Here is an 11,363-nt window from a genome sequence, read left to right on the forward strand (position 1 = left end):
ACTTGTTAGCCTCTATGATCACATGTGCCTGTTCCTTAAAATAAATCTCTCTCTCTCTCTCTCTATATATATATGTATGTGTGCGAGTACATCAACCTATCTATCTATATATGTGTATAGACATGTATGTGTGGGTACATCCTACATCCTATTGGCTCTGTTTCTCTGGAGAACTCTGATCCACTGACTGTACAGAGAGAATGGGTTCACCTGGCTCTTTACAGTTTACACATCATAACAACAGCGGCTCCGCTCCACTGAAGGCCTCCCAAATGCTTTGTTTCATCTCACCATTAGAACCTGACACACAGGTTATGTCTTAGGATCTAATCCTAGTCTGTCTGATGCCACAGACCCAGCTCTCAACACCTCACTGCACCGTCCTATGACACATGAGCTGAGCGACCCCCAAAGACTCCCCCGGGGATATGCGGGGATTGGAGCTTTGCCAGCGCTTCACTGTCCAAATCGAGGGGCAGCCAGGGGATTTCCAGGCAGCTGGGCAGGCAGGGCCTTCATGCTTGGGGGTTGCCCAAACTTGTGTTGGGAAGAAAGGAAAGAGGAGTGCTCATGGCACTGGTGCTCAGGCCAGCCACCCCCAGTAACTCAGCAAGCCAGGAACAAGCCAGCACGTGGGAAAGAAGAAATGTGTGTTACAGAGGTGCCAGCACATAGTCGGCCTTTAAGGAATATGTACTGGCTCTAATTAGCCCTTCCCTCACTGTACCAGCCCAAATCCTGATCCTATTTAATCTAAGACTGTGACGTCGTTCCCAAAGCAGTATGTGCCAGTGGGCACATGGTCAGAGTGGACCTCAGCAAATGTTGTGTCCTTTCTCCTCACAGCCAGGTGCTAGGAGCCCTCTGCTTCCCTCCCCCTCTTCTGCAGGGTGCATTGGATATTGGCACAGCCTGGGATGGATTTGTTGCATAAAACTACCCTCAGATGGTATTACCACTCATTCTCCTTTCCTCCCCACCAAGGACCCTTCCTCTATCTTGACTGATGAAATCTTCCTGTACCAGCCAGTACTGTATCTGTCAGAGAAAAAATCAAAAGGATAGATACAAATGTAGCTATAGAGATTTATTTAAAGGAATTGGTTCACACAATTGTGGAGACTGCAAATCTGAAATTTGTAGGGCAGATCAGCAGGCTGAAAACTCAGACAGGAGTTGATGCTACAGTCTCCAAGCCTGTTAAAATAATTAAACAAAGAGGCCATTAGGTTGAGGTGGATCTGATACCTTGGAAGCCTACATAAGCAAACCAAAACTAAGCCAGAGTCAATGTACTCAAATCCAAGAAAGTGACATTTCAGAACAACCCATCACAAAATGATGTCAGCATCCATGGGCAGAGTGAGTTGTTCCTTTTGTCTCTCCCCTCTGAGTTACAACTAAACTGACATTCATTAACCAACAGAAGATTCCCTACACAACACAACAGTATTCCTGAGAGATCCACACAGCTATACATCTGAAGACAGGTGCACTGGATCCCCGGAAAGCAGTAGAATTAGGTGAGTGGACCCCTGCCCCTCCCTGGTGACAGTGATCCAGGTTGTAGATACTTACAAGGTGGCTGGCAGGACTGTGATTTGAGGTGGGGACAGCCAGGCCCACAAATGAATGTTTTTGGAGTGGTAGCCCAGCCCACGGGAGCACCCACCTACCAAGGTGGCCCTGCCCATGCAAATGCTCCCTACTGAGTGGTGGCTCAGCCCTCGCAAAGGTGCCTCAACTGCTGAGTGCAGCAGGTCAGCTGAGCACAGCGGCCCCACCCATGTGAGCTGCAGCCAGTCTGTGTGAACGCAGAGCAGCCCAACTGGCACAACTACCAGTGGACAGGGCGGGATCAGAAAATGCAGCTTCTGCCCTGCCCAGTGGTGGTGGGTGGAATCTGCACCTAATATTACCACAAATTCGCTGGCAGTGGATCAATTCATCAAACACCATGAAGAACTACAGTAATACTGTATAACAGAAGGAAAATGACAAGTCTCCAGAAACCAAATCTGAAGTCACAGAAGATTACAATCTAAATGACAGAGGATTCAAAATAGTTATCATAAACTCAATGAGTTACAAGAAAACACAGAAAGATAGTTCAATAAGCTCAGGAATAAAGTTAATGAAGAGGAGGAACACTTCACTAAAGAGATTGAAGCCCTTAAAAAAATTAGACAGAAATTGTGGATATGAAGAACACAATTAATAAGATAAAAAATAATATAGAAATGATAAAAAATAGAGTAGACCCTATGGATTTCAGAATTAGTGACTTAGAAGATAGAAATATAGAAATGCTTCAGGTGGAGGAGGAGAGAGAACTAAGATTTTAAAAAAATGAATTTTTTTTAGATAAATATCCAACCCAATTAGGAAAAATAACATAAGCATTATAGGTATCCCAGAAGGAGAAGAGAGGGAGAAAGGAGCAGAGAGCTTGTTCAAAGAAATAATAGCTGAGAACATCCCAAACCTAGGGAAGGAACTGGATTTATATGTCCATAAAGCCAGTAGAACTCCGAATTACATCAATGCAAAGAAACCTTCTCCAAGGCATTTCATATGAAAACTGTCAAAATCAATGACAAGGAAAAGATATCAAGGGCAGCAAGGCAGAAGAAATTAACCTACAAAGGAACCCCTATAAGGCTTTCAGTGGATTTCTCAGCAGAAACCTTAGAGGCTAGGAGAAAATGGAATGATATATTCAAAATACTGAAAGATAAAAACTTTCAGCCAAGAATACTCCGTCAGGAAAAATTATCCTTCAGATATGACAGACAAATAAAAGTTTTCCCAGACAAACAAAAGCTGAGGGAGCTCATCACCACTAGACCTGCCTTACAAGAAATGATGAAGCAAGCCCTCCTACTTGAAACAAAAAGGCAAAGGTTTACAAAGCTTTAAGCAAGGAGATACATAGACAGACAAAACCAGAAAATTGCAGCTCTCTAACAGAAAAGGTTAGCAAATAATTATAACATAAACAACAAAGGGAAGGAAAGCATCAAAAATAACTATAAACACTTCAATTTAGTCACAAACTCACAACACAAAAAAGAAAATTTGTGAAAACAATAACACCGCAGAGGAAGAGAAACAGGATTGAACTTGCTTAAGCTAATGGAGATAAGAGGCTATCAGAAAATAGACTATCTCATCTATGAGATCTTTTATACAAACCTCATGGTAACCACTAAACAAAAAATCAGAGCAGAGCCACAAATCATAAATAAAGAGAAAACTGATAAAACCATCACAGAAAACCACCAAACTGAAATGGCAGTCAGAAATACAAGGGAAAAGAAACAATGGAAATATAGAACAACCAGAAAACATAGGCTAAAATGGCAGCATTATACCCTCATATATCAATAATCACTCTAAATGTAAATGGATTGAATTATCCCATCGAAAGACACAGAATGGCTGCATGGATTAAAATATAAGACCCAACAATATGCTGCCTCCTGGAAGCACATCTCAGCTCTAAAGACAAACATAGGCTCAGAGTGAAGGGATAGAAGATGATGCTCCAAGCAAAAGAGAAGCAAAAGAAAGTGAGCGTTTCCCTACTTATATCAGACAAAGCAGACTTCAAGATAAAAAAGATAATGAGAGACAAAGAGAGGCAGTATATAATGACAAAAGGGACATTCCACTAAGAGGACATAACACTTAGGGATATATATGCATCTAACACAGGAGCACCAAAGTATATAAAGCAACCTTTAAGAGACCTAAAGGGAGAAACTATCAGTAAACAATAATAGTGGGGGACTTCAATGCCCCACATACATCGATGGATAGTTCATCCTGATGGAAAGTCAACAAGGCAACAGTGGCCTTAAATGAAACACTAGACAAGATGGACTTAATAGATATATATAGAACTTTCCATCCAAAAACAGCGCAATGCATATTCTTCTCATGTGCACATGGAACGTTCTCAAAGATAGAACATATGTTCAGAAATAAAGCAAGCCTCTATAAAATTAAGAAGACTGAAATCATATCAAGCATCATTTCTGACCACAATGCTATGAAATTAGAAATCAACTACAAGAAAAAAACTGCGAATATGACAAATATGTGGAGACTAAACAACATGCTACTGAACAACCATTGGATCAGTGAAGAAATTAAAAGAGAAATCAAAAAATACTTGGAGACAAATGCAAGTGAAAACATAACATGCCCACTCTTATGGGATGCAGCAAAATTGGTACTAAGATGGGAAATTTATAGCAATACAGGACTACCTCAAGAAACAAGAAAAATCTCAAATAAGTATCTTAAACTATACCCAACAGAACTAGAAAAAGAAGAACAAGGATCAAAGTTAGCGGAAAGAGGGAACTAATAAAAATTAGTGCAGAAATAAATGAAATAGAGAAATAAAAAAATAATAGAAAGGATCTATGAAACTAAGAGCAGGATCTTTGAGGAGATAAACAAAATCGACAAACTCTTAGCCAGATTTAGTAAGAAAAGAAGAGAGAAAGCTCAAATAAATAAAATTAAAAATGAAAGAGGAGAAATTACAATGGTTACCACAGAAATACAAAGGATTATGAGAATATTGTGAAAACTATATGCCAACAAATTGGATAACCTAGAAGAAGTGGATAAATTCTTAGACTCATACAACCTCCCCAAACTGAATCAAGAAGAAATAGAGGGCCGGCTCCGTGGCTTAGCGGTTAAGTGAGTGCGCTCCGCTGCTGGTGGCCCAGGTTTGGTTATCCCGGGCGTGCACCGACGCACCGCTTCTCCGGCCATGCTGAGGCCGCGTCCCACATATAGCAACTAGAAGGATGTGCAACTATGACATGCAACTATCTACTGGGGCAGTGGGGGGAAAAAAAAAGGAGGAGGATTGGCAGTAGATGTTAGTTCAGAGCTGGTCTTCCTCAGCAAAAAGAGGAGGATTAGCATGGATGTTAGCTCAGGGCTGATCTTCCTCACAAAAAAAAAAAAGAAGAAGAAATAGAGAATCTGAATAGACCAATCACAACTAACAAGATGGAAAGGATAATCAAAAACTTCCCCCAAAACAAAAGTCCAGGACCAGATGGCTTCTTTGGAGAATTCTACCAAACACTCAAAGATTTAATATTTATCCTTCTCAAACTATTCCGAAAAATTGAAGACGACGGGATGCTTCCTTACTCATTCTATGAGGCCAACATCATCCTGATACCAAAACCAGACAAGGACAACATAAAAAAGGAAAATTACAGACCAATATCACTGATGAACATAGATGCAAATATCCTCTACAAAATACTAGCAAATAGAATACAGTAATACATCAAAAGGATCATACCCCATGATCAAGTGGGATTTACACCAGGGACACAGGGATGGTTCAACATTCACAAATAAATCAACGTGATCAATTCCGCATAAACAAAATGATGAATAAAAACCACATGATCATCTCAATAGATGCAGAGAAAGCATTGGACAAGATCCAACATCCATTTATGATAAAATGGGTATGGAAGGAAAGTACCTCAACATAATAAAGGCCATATATGACAAACCCACAGCCAACACCATATTTAATGATGAAAAACTGAAAGCCATCCCTCTGAGAAAAAGAACAAGACAAAGGTGCCCACTCTCATTCAACATAGTACTGGAGGTTTTAGCTAGAGCAATTAGGCAAGAAAAATAAATAAAAGGTACCCAAATTGGAAAGGAAGAAATAAAACTCTTGCTGCTTGCAGATAACATGATTCTATATACAGAAAACCCTAAAGAATCCACCAGAAAACTATTAGAAATAATCAACAACTACAGTAAAGTTGCAGGGTACAATATCAACTTAAAAAAATCAGTTGCATTTCTATACCCTGATAATGAACTAGCAGAAAGAGAAGTCAAGAATACAATCCCATTTATAACTGCAACAAAAAGAATAAAATATCTAGGAATAAATTTAACCAAGGAGGTTAAAAAAACCTATACATTGAAAACTATAAGACATTATTGAAAGAAATTGAAGAAGACATAATGAAATGGAAAGAAATTCCATGCTCATAGATTGGAAGAATAAACATAGTTAAAATGCCCCTATTACCTAAAGCAATCTACAGATTCAATGCAATCCCAATCCCAATCCCAATGACATTCTTCACAGAAATGGAACAAAGAATCCTAAAATTTATATGGAATAACAAAAGATCCGAAATAGCCAAAGCAAACCTGAAAAAAGAACAAAGCTGGAGGCATCACAATCCCTCATTTGAAAATATACTATAAAGCTATAGTAATCAAAACACATGGTACTGACTGAAAAACAGACACACAGATTAGTGGAACAGAACTGAAAGCCCAGAAATAAAACCACACATTTATTGATAGTGGCTCTTTGACAAAAGAGCCAAGAACATACGATGAAGAAAGGACAGTCTCTTCAACAAATGGTGTTGGGAAAACTGGAAATCCACATGCAAAAGAATGAAAGTAGACCATTATTTTACACCATACACAAAAATTAGCTCAAAATGGATTAAAGACTTGAAGCCATAAAACTCCTGGGGGATTATATAGGCTGTACACTCTTTGACACTGGTCTTAGCAGTAACGTTTCGAATACCATGTCTACTCAGGCAAGGGAAACAAAAGAAAAAATAAACAAATGAGACTACATCACACTGAAGAGCTCTCGCCAGCCAAAGGAAACCATGAGAAAAATGAAAAGACAACCCACCAACTCAGAGAAAATATTTGCAATCATATATCCAACAAGGAGTTAATATTCAAAATATATAAAGAACTCATACAACTCAACAAGAAAAAAACAAACAACCCAATCAAAAAAATGGGCAGAGGATATGAACAGACGTTTTTCCAAAGAAGATATACAGATGGCCAATAGACACATGGAATGATGTTCAACATCACTAATTATTAGGGAAATGCAAATCAAAACTACAATGAGATATCATGTTATACCTGTCAGAATGGCTATAATTACCAATACAGAAAACAATAAATGTTGGAGAGGATGTGGAGAAAATGGAACCCTCATACACTGCTGGTGGGAATGCAAACTGGTGCAGCCACTATGGAAAACGGTGTAGAGACTTCTATAATATTAAAAATAGAAATACGGGGCCGGCTCGATGGCGCAAGCAGTTAAGTGCGCGCACTCCGCTGCGGCAGGCCGGGGTTCACCGGTTTGGATTCCGGGCATGCACCGACACACTGCTTGGCAAGCCATGCTGTGGCAGTGTCCCATATAAAGTGGAGGAAGATGGGCATGGACGTTAGCCCAGGGCCAGTCTTCCTCAGCAAAAAGAGGAGGATTGGCAGATGTTAGCTCAGGTCCGATCTTCCTCACACACAAACACACACACAAAAGAAATACCATATGATCCACTTATCCCACTACTGGATATTTATGCAAAGAACATGAAATCAACAATACAAATGATTTATGCACACCTATGTTCATGGCTGCATTATTCATAATAACCAAGATGTGGAAGCAACCCATGTGCCCATCAACTGATGAATGGCTATAGAAGATGTAGTATATATATATATACAATAGAATACTACTCAGTCATAAAAAACACAAAATTGTCCCATGTGTGGCAAAATGGATGGACCTTGAGGGTATGATGTTAAGCAAAATAAGCCAGACAGAGAAAGATCAACACCGTATGATTTCTCTCATATGTGGAAGATAAACAAACATATGGATAAAGAGAACAGATTAGCGGTTACCAGAGGGAAGGGGGTGGGGCGAGGGCAAAGGGATAAAGAGGCACATGTGTATGGTGACAGATAAAAACTAGAGTATTGGTGGTGAGCACAATGCAGTCTACACAGAAACTAATATATAATGTACACCTGAAATTTACACAATGTTATAAGCCAATATGACCTCAAGCAAACAATTTTAAAAAAAAGGAACAACCCACCACAAATAGCCAACCAGCTTCCCTAAATAAGGCAACTGTTTAAGCTATAGCCCATCAAACAATTTCTTTGCTTTGCTTCAGTGTCTTCTCTATAAAATCCAATGGGAGAATTGGAGAGGATTTGAAGAACAGAAGGGCAGAAGAAGCGATGTGATTGCTCTTGACTGGTTTGGGAAGCATCCAGGCTCCCCTAGAGCTAAGCCCAGGTCCTGGATCCACAGCATATTTATTACAGCACTTTATATGGGCAGACCCTACCACTTTAAGTCTACCATATGACACATTCACAAAATGGGACTTTTTAAAAGATAATAGTAATAACAGCAGGTGTGTATGCTGACATAAATTATTAAAAGAAAGAGAAAAGTTGATGAGGAAGAGGGGAAGAATTTCATTTTTTGCTGCAGTGAATCCTTGAGTAGGAATGAAGGGATGGGCTCTGGAGCACAAAGGGAGGCAGCCAGCTCTAGAGAAGAACCAGATGGTCCATTCGTTGTAACAGGAGGGAAAGCTGAGGATAGGGGTGCAGAAGCTGTGGGTGGAGAGATGTGGATGCTTCTGATTGCAACCCCACAGAGCTCTCAGTGAGACAGGAAGCTGAGAGTCAGGATGAGGACGGAGGTGGAAGGGGCTTCTGAGGAGAGAAAAAGAGAGAGCGAGTGGACTTGGGAAAGGTGGCATGACTGCTGGGCAGCACTGAAGACCCACATGAAGTTCATGGTCATGAATCTAAGATAAGAGCAGTCAGCTCAGTTCAGCTGTGTGGGTGCAGGCACAGAGTAGGTGAAAGTTGCTTTTGATCAGCATTAAGGTTTTGCCAAGTGAATGCAATGAAGAGAGACCAATGGCGTTAAGCATGCAAGAAAGTGATTATTGTGACTGACCATGGAATTGAAGCTGGGTAAGGAGGGAAGAGAGGACAAGAAGGAGGTGGGGGGACAGTAGATTCAGATCCTGGCCAATTAAAGGGTTATTGGACTGGAGGGACTAAAGGTAGCAAGCTAGAAAAATAGACGGCAGGGGGCAGTGGTCAGAGATTGCTCTAAACTGAGACTGTAGGAGGTGGGTTGCAAGGTCCAGACTAGAATGTGGCCACAGGAATGAGCTGCTTAGATGGTGTGAAGGACCAGGTTATTGGAGGAGGAACAAGAGGCCAGGGTGGGGGAAGGATGAGCTATGTGGATATGAAGTCATCAACTATTAAGACAGGAGGATGGTTGGAGAGACAGTGACCGATGCACTGACATCCTCAAGGAAGGGGGATTAGTAACCGGCGTCTGTAGATGCCACCAACAAAACAGTGCACGGGAGGAAAGTCTGATGGGGTGAGGTTCAAAGCAGAAGTAGAGTGGAGATGTCCTGTAGGAAGTGGAATTAAAGTTCTTCCCCATTCTCACTATCCTAAAATAAAATGTTAACTTCTGTTTGTTAATCAGCTTCTAGTAGAGTTTTACAATGGTTACATTTCATTCAAGTATATTATGTTTTATAGCAAAAAGAAAAATGTGTGGAGGTCTATCACAGATTTTGTAAAGATACTTGTCAGTTATTCATGGGCTAAGACTGCAAAATGTCTTCTAAGAACAGACTGGATACATTATAAAATCAAGACAGGCTGCTTATATTAGTAATTAAAAACTGTTCAAAAGAGCAGAATTGGTTTAAAAACTTCACCGGCTAATGGTGAAAAAGAATGCACGACTTTTCACCTACTAAGGTTATATGCAAGGAGGACGCCCTCCGTGCTGACTCTAGCCAGTGTATTTGGGAGTGTAGAAGTGACAAGGTGACCAGGAAACCCTACTGCCAGTGGGAGCTGACTTGGCTTCACAGGGAGAAAGTTTAGAGACAATAAAGCAGATCTGTAAGAGTTTGATCTCTGCATATCAGTTTCCCCCAGGGTGGCAGGGTCTTCAGGCTCACGTTTTAAGGAACAGCTGCCATACTATAAAGTTACTATTATAGGGTTTTTAATTAGGGATGGCAGTAGGCTGAATAATAGCTCCTAAAGATATCCATGTCCTAATCACCAGAGTCTGTGAGTATCACCTTATATGGCACAGGGACTTTGCAGACGTGACTAAGCTAAGGATCTTGAGATGGGGAGATTTTGCTGGATCAACTGGGTGGGCCCTTAGTGTAATCACAAGTGGCCTTAGAAGAATGAGGCAAGAAGGTCAAAGGAGACAGAAAAAGATGGGAAGATGGAAGCAGAGGTTTTAGAGATGCGCTTTGAAGATGGGGAATGAGTCCCAAGGTAAGGAATATGGGCCAACTCTAGAAGCTAGAAAGGGCAAGGGAATGAATTTTCCCCTGGAACCTCCAGAGGAGTCACCCCTGCTGACACCTTGATTTTAGCCTTGTAAGACTCATTCCAGACCTCTGACCTCCAGAACTCTAAGAGAATAAATTTGTGTTGTTTTAAGACACTAAGTGTTTGGTAATTTGTTACAGCAGCCCTGGGAAACTAATATAGGGACAATTAAGATAAAGTCTTCAAACTCAGCACTTAGAAAATTACTTTGCCTAGGATACCCTGAGATACCACATTCCTCCCTGGAAAGTTTCTGGTAGACCCAGTGGGAAAGGCTCTCTTCTCTTTGCCTTGGCAGTCACTGTGGATGGATGTAAATCTGGGGTGGTGTGTGGCCATCGTCCTCAGCTGTAGTGGGAGAGAATGAGGCTAACAGGGAAGGAGAAGCAGTGATGGGAGTGGGACAGAGTATATGTGTGTGTGTGCGTGTGTGTGTGTGAGAGAGATGGAGAGAAAGACAGAGAAAGAGAAAGAACCATCAGTTCTCATCCTTAAGATCCTAGTTCATACAATTCCTCCTATGGTTTTGTGAGCTCTCCCATTGTCCTTCCTTCCCAGTTACAAGAACCAATAAATCTCCCATTTTTTGAGTTACAGTTTTCTCATTTCCAGCCAAAAGGGCCCTAACCAATTCCACAGAGATCTCCTATGTGGCTCAGCAGGGAATTAGGGGGCTAAGGCCACCCACCTGGCTGCACCAGGGCAGAGTGATGTGACTTATTTCACTTAGCATAATACCTTCGAGGTCCATCCATGTTGTTGCAAATTGCAAGATTTCAAACTTTTTATGGCAGAATAATATTCCTGTGTGTGTGTGTGTGTGCGTGTGTCTGTACCAAATTTTCTTTATCCATTCATCCATCAATGGACACCAAGGTTGTTTCCCTATCTTGGCTACCGTAAATAATGCTGCAATGAACATGGGGATGTATATATCCTTTCGAATTAGTGTTCTCATTTTCTTCAGATAAATACCCAGAAGTAGAATTGCTGGATCATATGGTTGTTCTGTTTTTAAATTTTTGAGGAACCTCCATACTGCTTTCCATTGTGGTTGTACCCATTTACATTCCCAGCAGCAGTGCAGACAGTTCTCC

The sequence above is a fragment of the Diceros bicornis genome, chromosome 3, assembly GCF_020826845.1.
Source record: "Diceros bicornis minor isolate mBicDic1 chromosome 3, mDicBic1.mat.cur, whole genome shotgun sequence".
Classification (NCBI taxonomy): domain Eukaryota; kingdom Metazoa; phylum Chordata; class Mammalia; order Perissodactyla; family Rhinocerotidae; genus Diceros; species Diceros bicornis.